Source organism: Eubalaena glacialis, chromosome 14 (genome assembly GCF_028564815.1).
Source record: "Eubalaena glacialis isolate mEubGla1 chromosome 14, mEubGla1.1.hap2.+ XY, whole genome shotgun sequence".
Taxonomy (NCBI): domain Eukaryota; kingdom Metazoa; phylum Chordata; class Mammalia; order Artiodactyla; family Balaenidae; genus Eubalaena; species Eubalaena glacialis.
The window spans coordinates 72,218,740-72,236,557 of NC_083729.1; positions in this window are offsets into that span (position 1 = coordinate 72,218,740).

Consider the following 17,818-nt stretch of genomic DNA (forward strand, 5'->3'; position numbering starts at 1 on the left):
AAAAAGATGAACATGAAGATGTAAAGAGGACATCAAAATTATAAAATGTAGGGGAGGTGAGTAAGAAAATGTAGATTTTATTTTTCTAGAATGTGTTTGAGCCTATATGTCTACCAGTCTAAGGAGAGTGGATATAGGAAGGGGTTAATATACAAGAAAAATAGGGTAACCGCAAATCAAAAGCATAAAATCAATTCACAAAAACCAAAAAGAAGAGAATGTAAGTATCATAGAAAAGAATAGCATCAAACCACAAAAGGAAAAACAAAAAGAAAAAAAAAAAAGATGGAGAAGAAATATAAGATCAATGCAAAATCAAGGTTTAAAATAGCAATAAATACATATCTATCAATAATTACCCTAAATGTCAATGGACTAAATGTTCCAATAAAGAGACACAAAGTGGCAGATTGGATTAAAAAATAGTCTACAGTATGCTGCCACAAGAGACCCACTTTAGGGAAAAAGACACACATAGATTGAAAGTAAGTGTATGAAAAAGATACTTCATGCAACCAGAAATGACAAGAAAGTGGGGTTCACAAAAAGCTATAAAGAAAGATAAAGAAGGACACTATATAATAATAAAAGGATCAATACACAGAGAGGTTATTACACTTGTCTGCATATGTGCACCTAATATAGAAGCACCCAAATACATAAAACAAATATTAACAGACTTAAAGGGAGAAATTGATGGGAATACAATAATAATAGGAGACTTTAATACCTCACTCACATCAGTGGACAAATCCTCAAAATAGAAAATCAATAAGGCAACAGAGATCCTAAATGATAAAATAGAACAGTTAGACTTAATCGATATTTTCAGGACATTACATCCAAAAAAAGCAGAATCCACGTTCTTTTCAAGTGCACATGGAGCATTCTCTAAGATCACCACATACTAGGGCACAAAACAAGTCCAACAAATTTAAGAGTTTAAAAATTATTTTGAGCATCTTTTCTGACTACAATGGCATGAAACCAGAAATAAAGAAAAAGAAACAAGGAAAAAACAATTACATGGAGATTAAACAACATACTACCAAAAAAAAAAAAAAAAATGGGTCAATGATGAAATCAAAGAAGAAATTTTAAAATGCCTTGAAGAAAATGACAATGAAAACACAACCATACTAAATCTGTGGGATACAGCAAAAGAAGTCATAACAGGGAAGTTCTTCACAATACAGGTCTTCTTTAAGAAACAAGAAGAATCTCAAATAAACATTCTAACCTACCACACAAAAATATTAGAAAAAGAATAACAAACAAAACCTAAAGTCAGCAGAAGGAAGGAGATAATAAAGATCAGAAAGGAAATAAATAAAACAGAGATTTAAAAAACAATAGAAAAATCAATAAAACCAAGAGCTTGTTCTTTGAAAGGATAAACAAAATTGACAAACCTCTGGCTAGGCTTACCAAGAAGAAAAGTGAGAAGACCCAAATAAACAAAATAAGAAATGAAAGAGGAGAAATCACAACTGATACAGCAGAAATAATAAAAAAAGAAAACATAAGAGAATACTATGAACAATTATAAACCAACAAATTTGACAACTTTGAAGAAATGGACAACTTTCTAGAAACACCCAGCCCAATAAAACTGAATCAAGACCCTGGTGATCCAATGGCTATGACTCCACTCTCCCAATGCAGGGGGCCCAGATTTGATCTCTGGTCACGGAACTAAATCCCACATTCCTCAACTAAGAGTTCACATGCCACAACTAAAGAGTTTGCCTACCACAACTAAAGATCCCACATGCTGCAACAAAGATCCCACATCCTGCAACTAAGACCCAGTGCAGCCAAATAAATAAATAAACAAATAAATATTAAAAAAAAGAAGAAATAGATAACTTGAACAGACCAAGCACTAGAAGTGAAATAGAATCTGAAAAGGAAAAGAAAAAAAACCTCCCTACAAAAAAAGTCTCGGACAAGATGACTTCACAGGCGAATTCTACCAAACATACAAAGAAGAACTTTTGCCAATCCTTCTCAAACTCTTCCAAAAGACTGAAGAGGAGGGAACACTCCCAAAAACATTTTTTGAAGCCAGCATCACCCTGGTATCAAAACCAAAGATAATAACAAAAAAGAAAATGACAGGCCAACATCTGTGATGAATATAGATGCAAAACTTCTCAACATAATTCCAACAACACATAAAAAGATCATACACCATGATCAAATTGGATTCATCCCAGGATGACAGGAGGGTTCAACATACTCAAATCAATCTATGTGATACATTACATCTTCAAAAGAGAAGACAAAAACCACATGATCATCTCAATAGATGCAGAAAAAGTATTTGATAAAATTCAACATCCATTCATGATAAAAATCTTTATGAAAGTGAGTATAGAGGGAACATATCTCAACATAATAAAAGCTATCTGATAAACCTAGAACCAATATAATATTCAGTGGTGAAAAGCTGAAAGCCTTTGTACTGAAAGCTGGAACAAGACAAGGATACCCACACTCACCACTTCTCTTCAACATAGTATTGGTTGTCTTAGCCACAGCAATCAGACAAGAAAAAGAATTAAAATTTATTCAGATTGGTAGGGAAGAAGTAGAATTGTCATTATTTGCAGGTGATAGGATACTATATAGAAAACCCTAAAGACTCCACACAAAAACTACTAGAACTGATAAACAAATTCAGTAAGGTAGCAGGATATAAGATTAACATACAGAAATTGGTTGCATTTCTTTACACTAACAATTAAATATCAGAAAGGGAATGTAAACAAAAGGTGAAAGACTTAATGCTGAGAACTACAAAACATTAATAGAGGAAACTGAAGATGATTCAAAGAAATGGAAAGATAGCCCATGCTCTTGGGTTGGAAGAATTAATACTGTAAAAATGGCCATACTAACCAAAGCAATCTACAAGATTTAATGCAATACCTATCAAAATACTCATGACATTTTTCACAGAACTAGAACAAATAATCCTAAATTTTATATGGAACAACAAAAGAACCAGAACTGCCAAAGCAATCCTGAGGAAAAAGAACAAAGCAGGAGGCATAACCCTTGCAGACTTCAGACAATATTACAAATCTACAGTAATCAAAACAGTGTGGTATTGGCACAAAAATAGCCATACGGATCAGTGGAATAGAATAGAGAGCCCAGAAATAAACCCACACACCTATGAACAATTAATCTTTGACAAAGGATGCAAAAATATACAATGGAGAAAAGACAGTCTCTTTAGCAAGTGGTTTTAGGAAAGTTAGACAGCCACATATAAATCAATGAAGCTAGAACACACTCTCACACCATATACAAAAATAAACTCAAATTGTCTTAAAGACTTAAATATAAGACAAGACACCATAAAACTATAAGAGAACATAGGCAAAACATTATGCTATGACATAAATCATAGCAATATTTTCTTAAGTCAGTCTCCCAAGGCAATAGACATAAAAGCAAAAATAAGCAAATGAGACCTAATCAAACTTTTAAGCTTTTGCAGAGCAAAGGAAACCAGAAACAAAATGAAAAAAACAGCCTATGGACTGGGAGAAAATATTTGTAAATGATGCAGCCAATAAGAGCTTAGTTTCCAAAATATACAAATGGCATCTACAATTCAATAACAATAACACAAACAGCCCAATTGAAAAATGGGCAGGAGGCCTAAATAGGCATTTCTCCAAAGAAGACATACAGATGACCAATTGGCACAATGAAAAGATGTTCATCATTGCTAATTATTAGAGAAATGAAAATCAAAACCATAATGAGGTACCACTTCACACCAGTCAGAATGGCCATCATTGAAAAGTCTATAAAAAATAAAGTCTATAAATAATAAATGTTCGAGAGGGTGTGGAGAAAAGGGAAACCTCTAACCTGTTGGTGGGAATGTAAATTGCTGCAGTCACTATGGAAAACAATATGGAGGTCCCTCAAAAAACTAAAATTAGAGTTGTCATATGATCCAGCAATCCCACTCCTTGGCATATACACAGACAAAACTTTAATTCGAAAAGATGTATAGACCCCTATGTTCATAGCAGCATTATTTACAATAGTCAAGACATGGAAAAAACTTAAATGCCCATTGACAGATGAATGGATAAAGAAGATGTATGCAATGGAATATTACTCAGCTATTAAAAAGAATGAAATAATGTCATTTGTAACAACATGAATGGACATAGAGATTATCATACTAAGTGAAGTAAGTCAGAAAGAGAAAGACAAATACCATATGATATCACTTATACGTGGAATTGAAAATTCGGCACAAATGAATATATCTACAAAACAAAAACAGACTTACAGATTCAGAGAACAGACTTGTGATTGCCAAGGGGGAGCAGCTGTGGGGAAAGGATGGACTGGGAGTTTGGAATTAACAGATGGAGAGTATTATATATAGGATGGATAAACAAAAAGGTCCTACTGTACAGCACAGGGAACTATGTTCAATATCCTGTGATAAACATAATGGAAAAGAATATTAAAAAAAGAATGTCTCTATTACAGAGTCACTTTGCTGTACAGCAGAAATTAAACACGACATTGTAACTCAACTATGCTTCAATAAGATTTTTTTAAAAATCAGTTTAAATATAAATAAATGCACAACCAGAAATATGGTAGCAATGTAGTAAAATATCAAGGTTAAAGAGAAAACCTTATAAATATCCAGAGAAAAGACATTATCAATGAAAGAAGTGAAGATGACCGCAGTCTTGCAGTAACTACTGATGTTGGGTGTTAAGTAAAACTTTCAATACCTGCCAACCCAGAAATCTATAGCTACGTCCAGTAGCACTCAAGAGAGGAATGAAGTTGTAATTCAAAATTGCCACCCCAAGACACTGTAAAAAATGACTTCAAAGGATATTAGGATAATGAAAAAGTGAGGAAAAAATGGTGGGAAGAAAGAAGCAATAAGGAGCTAGATAATTAGAAAAAATAGGTTGGTAAATCCAATTTTGTAATGCAACTAAGACTTTTATTCCTTGTAAAAGTGAAATCAATATTCTAGCTTATAGTAACATGAAAGATGTGGTAGTTAGGAAATGGGAGAGATTCTTAAAGAAGTCAACATGTTAATTTAGCTGATCTGGCAAAAGGAAAGAGGTGCTGAATAAAATCAGAATGCATTTGAAAAAACATAACTAAGCAGTTTCAAAGTTTATGGTTAAATTCTAAGAGGAAATAAATGCATTCTTTAATTTGTAAAATAGCTGATGTAAAAAAGAGAAAAAATAACTATTTTGAGTTGTGTACATTAAATATGTTTTTTATCATATGCCAATAAAGTGTTATTTTAAAAAACAATTAAAAGGAAGCAGCTAATGGGGGACAAGATAAATGTGTGTGTGTGTGTGCATGTGTGTGTGTAACATTTATACATTGGAAAGTATTAAAGGATCTGTAACCAAAATATAAGAACAATGTCAATGAAAAAAATTGATAATAAAATTTGAATGATTACCAGGAGTATTAAAATTGCATCAACAATATTAAGGGACATTAAACAATAGTAAAATAAAATATACTATAGTATACTCCCATTACATTCACAAAAACTTAAATATTGTTAATGTGAAGTGTTAACAAGGAGTCAAGGAAAGGAAAACATCTCAAATATTGATAGGTGGCATATAAATTTGTAAAGTACTTTTGGAAAATCCTTTGGCATTATCTAATGAAGCTGACAAACCAGCAATACCTACAAAATCTGTTATAAAAATGGTTGTTCAATAGTGGAGTTAAGTGAAATCAAGGGACAAGTCAAGAAAGGGAAGTACAGTCTCTGCATCACTTCACTGGTGGGGTTAAAATGAGGAGAGCAGCATGATTTCAAGTGTGGATAAATTTCCAAGTTTCTGGTATTTTCCAGCAACAAGGCTAATAGGGAGCTTAGGTTGAAAGGTCAGAGACACACCCTGAGTCATGGAGTGAGGAGGAGCCCCACTTTTTCAGATACACTAGAGAAGAATGACTTTTGAAAAGATGGCATTTAGACAATTGATTTGCATGTATAATCCTTGGAAGTTTATTCCACAAAATACTGAAAAGATGTATTGATATTTCTACTGCTATTCTCCCACCTTTTCTTTCAAATATTTGGCAGTTTTTCTTCTTGAGTATGAGGGGTTTTATTTCCACATATAATAATGTATGATGTTCTAAAAATTGCATTGTTAGCTACCCCTGTCTTGCTTAATTTGAGAGTTATAATTAACTTCAATTTTCTTGAACAGAGTGAATGCAGAGTGTATTGGATTTCAATTTAAAATGCTATTTCATAGTTGATTTAAGTATTAAAATGTAATACACAAATTTCACTTTTAGTCAAATGACTCTGAAGTATTTTTTGAAGTGTATAATTAAAATATTCAAATGTACGGATAAGCCACTTTCAGAAGCTCTGGAGTGCGCCTAAAGGTGACTTGGAAGAAACCCAAAACCAAACTTCCTCTGTTCCTGCCTTCCACAACACCTGGTAGATGCTTTGAATAATTTGTTTTTGAAGTGCTTTGGAATAAGATGCTTTTCACTAGTTATTAACATAACTCAGCAGAGTTACTCTAGTTTGCATTTTATAGGCATTAGAAGTGGGACACATTTTTAAATGACTACACCTCATTACCTTTAAGAAGAGCAGCCTCCTGCTACTTCTATGGAAGCTATTCACAACTTCCTTGGCATGTGTGATTTAATAAACGTGTTTATCTTACACACATAATCATTGCCATCTCATCATAATAAAACATTTTAAGCCCTTGACTTTTCTTCAGTATGGCCTATTCTTAAATATATATAACTTGGATGATTTGTCATATTTACTTTCTGCATGTTCTTAAAGAATTCAGGTTGCCTGCAAGATAGTGTTTTCTCATCTAAGCTACATAACCGGCACTGAAAAAGGCAAACAGGCATTTCAATTTGTCACATGATAACAGTAAGATTGAAAGATAGTGGTGACATTTCCTCTCCTCTTTCAGGAAAGTAGTTTCCTATGCTATATTCTGTGTTGGGTCAGTAATTTCTTGCACAATGTATACCAATTGAAATGATATTTCACTCTGTGGATTGAGGTTTCTCATATATCTGTAGAAGATCACAAATCATTACCCTTTACCCTGATGCCAACACAATTTGAAAATCCAAATTTCCGTTTATTAATGTGAATGACATTAATCTCTTTACTGTCAGATACAAGTTTCCTCTTTTAGAACAGATAAGAGCACACTTGGTGTACTGTGGGACTTTATTTATTCCACAAACACACTATGCATACCAGCCTTAAACCCAACTCTCATTATCACATCCTAACATACTACAAAAATCCAAAACAAAACTGAAACTCCCAGGACAACCTCCCTTCCCTGTCAAAAGAAAACCTCTGTTTAGAAATGAAGTTTAGATCAAACATAATAAAACTTAAAGGAAAAAATTAATTATACAATTGATGTAATGAGTTTAAAAATCGTAATTTATGGACATACTGTATAGTTTCACCAAAATATAAAATGGACAGTGTTAGATATCAATGCATCATCACCTATGAGTCCTTTTTTCTTGCTGCAAAGTTCACAAATTGCCAGCTAATACTCAAAGGTGATGATTTTCAAACTGTGGTCAATGGTCACTTTGAATTAGGATCTCCTGAGAGCTTCAATAAAAATGCAAACTACTTGGATGCTCTCCAAGACTACAAAATCAAATATCTAGAAGGAACACTCATTTAGCCAACTAGCTTGGTGACATCAATGTTCAGTGATGTCTGAAGAGTATGACTCTGCTCTGTGGATTCTGCTTTGTGAGTGTTTTCTTTCTCTCATTGCTGTCTCCCTTTCTCTGCTTTCTAGAAAACACATGGAGGGGATGTGGGTGACTGAGGGTGAGAGGGAAGCTTGAATCCTGAAAGAAGAAGGCCATAGACAGGAGCAGAGGGAGAAAGTACAGCAACCAGGCCATGATAGTAACAGTGATTTTTCATGTACTCCATCTGCCAGAAGTGTCAGAGAGCCAGATCCTGGGGCTTAGATAAGAAGCTATCTTGGACCAGCAGTCTTCACTGCATGAAAGCCACAGCATCAGAATAAGAGCCTTGTATATCAACCTGCCATCCAGCTACAGATCTGAGAAGATTTGCACATCATTCAAGTGAATAGAAAGTAAGATAGGAAAAAAAAAAAAAAACACCAATCAAAAAATGGAAAGTGAAGGCCTTCTAAATTTCTGACACATTTGAAAATATGTTAGAAACATCATTGCAAGTAAGTGAGTAAATAATTATATAGGACAAGCTTGAAAAGTAAAATACTGAAGAGCAAAGAAAGGAGGCATTATGCTGAAAACTGCCAGGACTGTCAGGCTTTCGAAAATTATTTCTATAGGAGCTGAACCTTCTGACACCCTCTCTGAAATAGGAATCCATGGGTGCTGGGTAGGGAGAAGAAAGGTTTTGAGTATACACACATGTAGCACTCCTTGTCTTCAGTGACTTTCATGGACATGCCCCCCTAATTATGAGTGCTGGGATTTAAGAAGGGAGGCAGACCTAAATGCTGACTTTAATGCTTCAGTAGCTATTGGCAATCTTGGAAGCAGATAGGACTTGATGAAGCCGCACGCCATGGAGCTACTAGGGCAGGCAATCACATCTTTATTGGGTTCATCAAGGTGAGAGCAGGAACAACAAACAAAACAAGTTTTGAGGGATTTCTAAATTATATAACTAGGAAAAAATACTATACCTCAATGAAAGGAACCACCCTGAAGGATCACTAGAAATGGATATCTATTTCTACTACATAAAGAGATAGGACAGCATTTTTGGAAAGTGTACAATTTCTGTTTTTCAAGATTTTACAGTCCTTTTATTTATTAAACTAGAACAATTTACAGAAAGAAAAAACAGATTAATAGAACATGTGACTTGAAGATGTAGCACAAGATCACAGAATTTTGTATCATGATAGAGTGATCCTCTTTCAAGTATGAAACAGAATTTGATAAGCAAAAAAAAAGCAAAAAAAGAATTGACAAGTGTATAGATTTTTTTAATTAATAAGGAGAATGATCTGTTTTTGTGTATTTAGTGGCCATTTTTTCGTGTGTCAGAATTGCCTCTTCTCCTTAGTCTGCCGATGTTTATGTTTACCTTTAAATGTGTTCTTTTTTTTATGTTAAAAAAGATCCAGTGATAAATGTTTCTCTTCTGTGTTCCCCAATGATTCAGTTCCATTTTTCAGAGCAAACGTTGTTGTCAAATTCTTAAGTATCTTGACAGGAACATAATAAGTTTACATAATAAAATCTATGTATTAATGTGTATATATGTGCATGTGTATCCATACGTATGTCTATGTCTACTTTTCATTATCACAGCACAAATTACACCATACAACTGCACTTTCTTTATAAAATTCATTTATATTTATTGGATTTGTTCCATATCAACAATTCAATATATTTTAAGACCAACATAATATTTCCTTAAATGAATACACCAGAACTCATGTAACTAGTTTCTTACTGGGAGACATTGAAACCATTACCAATATTTTGATATTACAAACAATGTTGCAATAATATCTGTGTACATAAGACATTTTATACATTTATGAATGCATCAATAATATACATTTGTGAGTGCATCTATAATGTCAATTCCTAGAAGTGAAGGTTTTGCTATTTTATAATCCCAATAATAATAGTGTTTATGCCTTCATCCTTTTGCATACAACCTATTAAAAAACTTGTTGAATTCTGCTAATCTGACAGAGAAATACTTTCTCAGTGTATGTTAGCCTTATGTTCTTATTTTGAGTATGTTTGCCTAGGCAAATTTTCACATTTAAGAGGTATTTTTTTCTTTTCTTCTTTTCTTTGTCCAAACTGTTAAAATTAAATAGAAACCACAAATACTTTTATAGTGTCTAATTTATATTTTGCCTTTGATGATTATTATTTATTCTATTTTATTCTGCATAATTGTTCCTTTGTAGCTTTAATCTTAACCAAACAAGTGGTTGGTTGCTGCTCTAGCTAAAGTGTTCTCTACAAAAATAAATTTGGCTTCCCTAAATCCCTACTCCTTAAGTGGTAATGTTGTCTTAATCATTCTCATAACTTTATAAGCAGTATTTTATCTGATACACAGGATATGTAAAGTAAGAGTTTCATAAAAGGGTAAGTTAGTCTAATCATTAATGAAGATTTTTTTTCTTGGTAATTGAATTTTTTGATAATTTTCAAGCCCAGAGTGAAGTTGAAGGAACACTACACTAAATACCCAAATACTCTTCCTCCAGATTCACTAACTTTAACATTTTGCCACATCCTCTCCATTTCTATACATATGTCTATATCTATATCTACTTTGATGTCTATCTATCTAATCACACACAGATACTTCCCTTTTGTTAATTTATCTTGAAGTAATGGGAAGATATCATGACAGTTCATCTCTAAACATTTTCCGGAACTATGACATTCTTCTTTAAAACCATATCATCATGCAGCACCTAAGAAAATCAGAATTATTTCAATACCATGAGCTAAGATATGGCTCATAGTTCAATTTTGCCAAATAGTCTAAAAATGATCACCAGTGTTTTGTTTTGTTTTGTTTTTAATCCAGAATCCATTTAATGTTCACACATTGCTTCTGGTATTATGTCTTATCATCTCTAAAAAAAAAAAGAACAATCTCAGTTTCACTTCTTTTGAGAAGGTCAGACCAGGTTTCTTCAGAACTTGAAATTCTGGATTCAATGGACTGTTTCTGCTTGATTAGATCAAGCTCAGTAATTTCCAGCAAAAGCACTACATAAGTGATGCATGCTCTCCTACTGCATTACATCACAAAGGCAATGCTAAACTTCACCACTTAATTAAGATCATGCCACCAAATCTCCCCATTGTAAATACACATTTCTTCTTATAATTGAGATATAATCTGTGCAGTGATGCTTTAAGATGGTGTGAATAGTGTTTTCCAACTTTTTCCCATTAGCATTAGCATCCATTGGTGAAATTGCCTGATACAGTTATTACATGGGTTATTACAAAGAGGAGGTTCAGTTTTAATGAGCTAAAAATGTCTTTATGTATGCTACAATTCATTAAATAAAGGACATAAAATTAGGATGATATCTATATCATTAACAATGACAAATCATAATAAATTTAAAGCCCTTGTATTAAAACTCATGTAAACCCACAACCAACAAAATGTGCATCCAATAAGTGTGTTCATTTTTAAGTCCTTAACTTTGTTTTCATAGTCTTAATGTTTATTCTAATTTTATAGATTTATTTTTTTACTTTTAAAGTAAATTTGCAATTTCTGGGCAAAAACTAAGTTACAGAATCAAATTCAATATCTTCTTGGATTCAAATTTTATTTAGATAATTCACTGCATAGATAATGCAATGTGGCTGATCAATAATTTTCAGTCATAATCAGAGAAGAGTAACTTGTCATGGCAGTAGCAGGAGAGTCATGAGAATTTTCCCAGGGATAGGCATCATTGATAAATGCTCCAAAAATGAGGAACAGCTTTAGGAAAACAAAATATTAAGATATAGGAGTTTAGAGGGAAAGAAAGGGGAATGGATCAATATCTTACCATGGATACAATATGTTAATTAGCCAGGTATCTCTGGTATGTGAATAGTCTTTGCAGTTCTGTAACTGAATAAGCAGAGACAGGATGCTTTGACTACATCTTTCACTTCTTAGACATTGATTTATTCCATTTTGCTAAAATTGAATGACCAGTACATAATTCTTAGCTGGATTTTTTCTTGTTTAACAAATTGAAATACTTAGGTTAGTAACTAGCCATGTGAAAAACTCATAAATGTTAATGCAATGTTCTGAAACTTTCCATTTATTGTCCATGAATAGTCATGAAGTATAGTGAAATAACTTGATTGAAAGTAAGCCCTAAACTTCTGTAATAAAGACACACTTCATTGGAAATTTTCCTGTAATATCATGGTTTTATCTTTTGTTACTCTTTTTCATCAGTAATATAGAGAATTGCAGGGAAGGTGACTGAGAAATAAAGGTCTGAGACTACCAAGCATAGCAAAATTCATTGCTTACATGAGGTTTAATGATCCCTACATTTGTTCAGTATTTGAGTCTGTATATAGTTCTTTACCATATTCAACCAAAATATGATATATTTTTAGATTTACAAAGCAAAAAGTTTGTCTTAAACTTGGGAAAAAATTGCAGTTGCTGATATAAAGTTACATTTTTTAATATCTTGGATTGTTTATATTAGCTAAATTTCTACAAGTAATGATTTGGGGACATAGTATAGCAAAAATTAATGTTTTAAAGAAAAACATGTGGAAGAAGGAAAATGTGGACATATTAATCAGTCACAACTTATTCTGATATACTTTTCCCCTAAATGTCACTGGTCTATGCCGTTTTGTGAAAATGAGAGTTTAAATAAGATATGACTGAGGTAGAAGCAACAATTTTGGTCAGGGATACCATTATCAGAGTAACACTTCTTAAATGCCCAGTGTATGAGCTTGATTTTATAGATTTGTCCTTTTCAAAGCAACGTGGAACAAAGAAGTCCCCTGCCATCGTAAGTAGAAGAGGCTAAGCAATGGGTACATACATGAATATTATCAAGAACAGTGGAATTTCAGCCTTTCCCAACTCTTGTTAATCATGGGTGCAATAACTGTGAACTGTACCACAATACTCAAAGAATAAGTCTGATAGTACAATAATTAAAACATTTGAGTTAATTAAAAATTGCTCCTCATCCATAGTCTAAATTATCAGTAATGCCATTCTCCCTTTATGGGACATTTCTCTTTACCTTTCTTTTCCTGAAAAATGCAAGGGCGTTATGCTACCAAAAATGGGTTTCAGTCTGATTCCCATAAACAAAGTGGGAAAGCTCTGAGGTCTGAAACGTATGATTCTGCTACATATTGTGGTACATAGTATCACTGCTAAGTTCTGATAAACACTGGGATAAAACCTTTATGAAACAGTCTTTTACTCTAGTAAAATGAAGGTGATCCCACTGCCTCAAAGCAAAATCAGAGAAAATGTTTGTGACCTTGGGTTTTGATAGAGATTTCTTAGAAAAGCTAACAAAGCCCATAAATAAATAAACAAATATATGATGTCATGAATATTAAAATTTCTGCTGTTTAAAGGACACAGTTAAGATTGAAAAGATAAGCTAAAAACTGAGTAAAATATTTGCAAAACACACACCTGATAAAAAGACTTGTAGCAAAATGCATGAAGAGAAATCACAATTCCATAGCAAAGCAAACAATAACAACAAAAAACCAAAATAATGAAATGGGCTAAAGATTTAAACAAAAGATATATGGACAAACCCACAACCAACGTAAGATTAAATGGTGAAAAGCTGAAAGCCTTCCCACTAAATTCCAGAACAAGATAAGAATGCCCACTCTCACCACTTCTATTCAACATTGTATTGGAAGTCCTAGCCACACCACAGCGATCAGACAGGAAAAAGAAATAAAATGTATCCAAAACAGAAGGAAAGAGGTAAAATTGCCATTCTATGCAGATAATGATACCATACATAGAAAGTCCTAAAAATTCCACACAAAAACTATTCAAACTGATAAATGAATTCAATAAAGTAGCAGAATACAAGATTAATATACAAAAGTCTGTTGCATTTCTTTACATTAACAATGAAATATCAGAAAGAGAAAGTAAAAAAAAAATCTCGTTTAAAAATCTCATCAAAAATAAATAAAATACTTAGGAATAAACCTAACCAAGGAGGTGAAAGACTTAAACACTGAGAACAATAAAACACTGATAAAGGAGATCGAAGATGATTCAAGGAAATGGAAGGATACTCTATGCTACTTGGATATGAAGATTTAATATTGTTAAAAAGGCTATACTACCCAAAGCAACATATAGATTTAATGTGATCCCTATCAAATTTCCCACGTCATTTTTCACAGAGCTAGAACAAATAACCCTAAAATTTACATGGAGACACAAAAATCTAAAATTGCCAAAGCAAACCTGAGAAGAAGAACAAAGCAGGAGGCATAACCCTCCCAGACTTCAAACAATACTACAAAGCTGTAGTAACCAAAACAGAATGGTATTGGAACAGAAACAGACATACAGATCAATGGGACAGAATAGAGTCCAGAAATAAGCCCACACACCTGGGCTTTAATCTTTGATAAAGAAGGCAAGATATACAATGTTGAAAAGACAGTATCTTTAGCAAATGGTGTCGGGAAAGTTGAACAGCTGCATGTAAATCAATGAAGTTAGAATACTCCTTCACACCATACACAAAAATAAACTCAAAATGGCTTAAAGACTTAAATATAAGACATGACACCATACAACTCCTGGAAGAGAACATAGGCAAAACATTCTCTGACATAAATCATAACAACACTTTCTTAGGTCAGTCTCCCAAGGCAATAGAAATAAAAGTGAAAAGAAACAAATGGGACCTAATCAAATTTACAAGCATTTGCACAACAATGGAAACCATAAACAAAATGAAAAACAGCTTACAGACTGGGAGAAAATATTTGCAAATGATGTGATCGACAAGGCCTTAATTTCTAAACTATACCAACAGTTCATACAACTCAATATCAAAAAAATAAGCAACCCAATTTAAAAATGGGTAGATTTAAATAGACATTTCTCCAAAGAAGACATACAGATGAGCAATAAGCACATTAAAGATGCTCAACATTGCTAAAGAACTGCAAATCAAACTATAATGAAGTATCACCTCACACCAGTCAGAATGGTCATCATCCAAAAGTCTACAAATATTGAATGCTGGAGAGGGTGTGGAGAAAATGTAACCCTCCTACACTGTTGGTGGAAATGTACATTGGTGCAGCCACTATGGAGAACAGTATGGAGGTTCCTTAAAAGAGTAAAAATAGTTACCATATGATCCAGCAATTCCACTCCTGGGCATATATCCAGAAAAGTGAAAACTCTAATTCGGAAAGATACATGCACCACAATGTTCATTAGCAACACTATTTACAATAGCCAAGACATGGAAGCAACCTAAATGTCCATTGACAGAGGAGTGGATAGAGAAAATGTGGTATATATACACAATGGAATATTACTCAGCCATAATAAAGAATAAAATAATGCCATTTGCAACAACACAGATGGACCTAGAGATTATCACACTAAGTGAAGTAAGTTGACTGAAAATGTCAAATATTTTATGATATCATTTATATGTGGAGTCTAAAAAATAGTACAAATGAACTTATTTACAAAACAGAAAGAGACTGACAGGCATAGAAAACAAATTTATAGTTACCAAAGGGGAAAAAGTGGGAGGGGTTAAATTATGAGCATGGGATTAACAGATAAGCACCGTTCAACAATGTATATAAAATGGATTAACAAAAAGGATTTACTGTATAGCACAGGGAACTGTATTCAATATCTTATAATAACCTATAATGCAAAACAATCCAAAGAAAATAATATATATATAATATATATATATATATCTCCAAATCACTTTGCTGTACACATGAAACTGACATAACGTTGTAAATCAACTATACTTAAATAAAAATGTTTAAAAAGATATATGTATGACAATGTAACATATTTAAGATGCTCAACATCATTATTCATTAGGGGAATGAATGTAAATTTAAATCACAATGAGATATCACTACACACATAAAAGAATGAATTAAAACATACACATAAGCAACAACCTGGCAATATCAAGTGCTAGTGAGGTTGAAGAACAATTGGAATTCTTGTACCATTGTTGGTGGGAATGGAAAATGGGAAAGCTACTTTGGAAAATATTATGTCAGTTATTTATAAAGTTAAACATGATTAAGAAACAAGAAGGGGGTCCCTGTAGCTTCTAAGTATAAGAAATAAAAGACTAGTAGGAAATTTGAGGACAATGCCATCTAGTAATTCTAGGCAAGGTAGATGTTTAGGTTGAAGGTATTTTGCAAGAACAAGATACAAGACTGTCTAATTTACTGCCTTATGGACGATTATCAGCTTTTTGGAATTAACAACTGATAGTGTATTTAATGAGAAGGGCAATAGTGGGAAAAGAAAACATTCAGGGAACATGCAGTTCTAGTGCCAAACAAGATTTGAAGAATTGCTCCTTTCATTCATCTATATTTCTCAGTGAACATGGATGAACCTGGAGGACATATGCTAAGTGAAACAAGTCAGGCAGAAAAAGACACAGTATGATCTCCCTTATATGTGGAACCTAAAAAGTCAAACTCATAGAAACAGTAGAATGGTGGTTGCCAAGGGCTGAAGGTTAGGGGAAAGGAGAAGATATTGGTTAAAGGACAGAAACTTTTAGTTATAAGATGATTAATTCTGGGAACCCATGCAGATTCTTGCCAGAAATTTCTAGGCATGGTTATTATAATGCCAATGGCCTTGGCTATGTCAGGATTGTGGAACTTCTTGTCATAAAGTATCTTCCTAACAAATACCACTGGATACCCAGGCCTTTTTACTATATCCAAATTGCAGTGTGAAAATAGATGGAGTCAAGATATGTTGGCAAACAGATACATAGAGGTGAGATGAAGTCTTGAAAAAAGTAGTGAGTAGAATTAGAACAGATCTGGAGGAATTTCTTAAGAATAATGCAAGTGCTTTTGTAACCACATAAAGTATGATTTACACAACTACACTTTGTATCATGTAAATAGGTAATTAAACATGGAGAATATACCCATACCGATTAAACTCCACTCAGCATGGTGGACTCAATTTTCTCTTGTGTACCAAACTGAAATCCCTAATATATGTTGACATTTCTGATGGGGAATTTTGGCTCCTTTGGCCATTTATTTGGACTTTAGAGATCTTCGTGTTTCCTATCCATCTTTGGTAAGTCAAGACCAACTGTGGAAATTTAAGGTGAAAAGTAGAGTTCAGTAAGCTATGTTCCACTGGATACCTAGAGAGTTATTTTACATTATAAAGTAATTTCACTAACTAAACTTAACAGTGAAGAATCCCATGTCCCATGTAACAGTCCTGTAATTTGTGATATCACTGTGTTAGAGGGCTTGTGTTTATATTAAAAGTAGATAGTCTATCTCAGGTTATTTTTCTAACATGGAATTCAGCTTTTCTTTATACATTGGATTTTTTTCCTGGGGAGTACCCTTCTATCAGTGAGGCTAAAGGAGACAATGCTAGGTAGCCCCTTTACTAGTTCCTCTAAAAGCAGGTTTTTGTTTTATGTGTAATTAGTCACCCTCTTTAATGTAAAGACAGAGTGAGACTTGTGAGCACACTCATTCTGAATGTCTACTTGAATAATGGATGTAGACACGTGGCTGCATGATTTCCAGTGCCACTTCGGGTTCATTGGAAGGAAAGGGGAACAGTCTACATTAGTTAGCTGGTGTAAATATAGGCCACTATCCACATATTTATTCTAGAAAAATTAGGAGGCCATGAAGTACAAGGGTTTTACCCTCATTTACTAGTGTGTGTTGTCCTGATGTCTTCTTTCAGTTATGCACACAGGATGTATAATCTCATTTAAACTGTATATAAAAGAATTAGAAATCCATGGACAGCTCGTTGTCAAAATTATCTCTGTTGAAGTTAATCACCTCTCATTTGACAAGATAATTTAATATACTGATTAGTGCTGTTAATTGATTCAAATATTCTCAGAGAAGTGTCATGCGGGCAGTAAGACATACAATCCTAACTCTGTGTTTTCAGTTAACAAGTAGA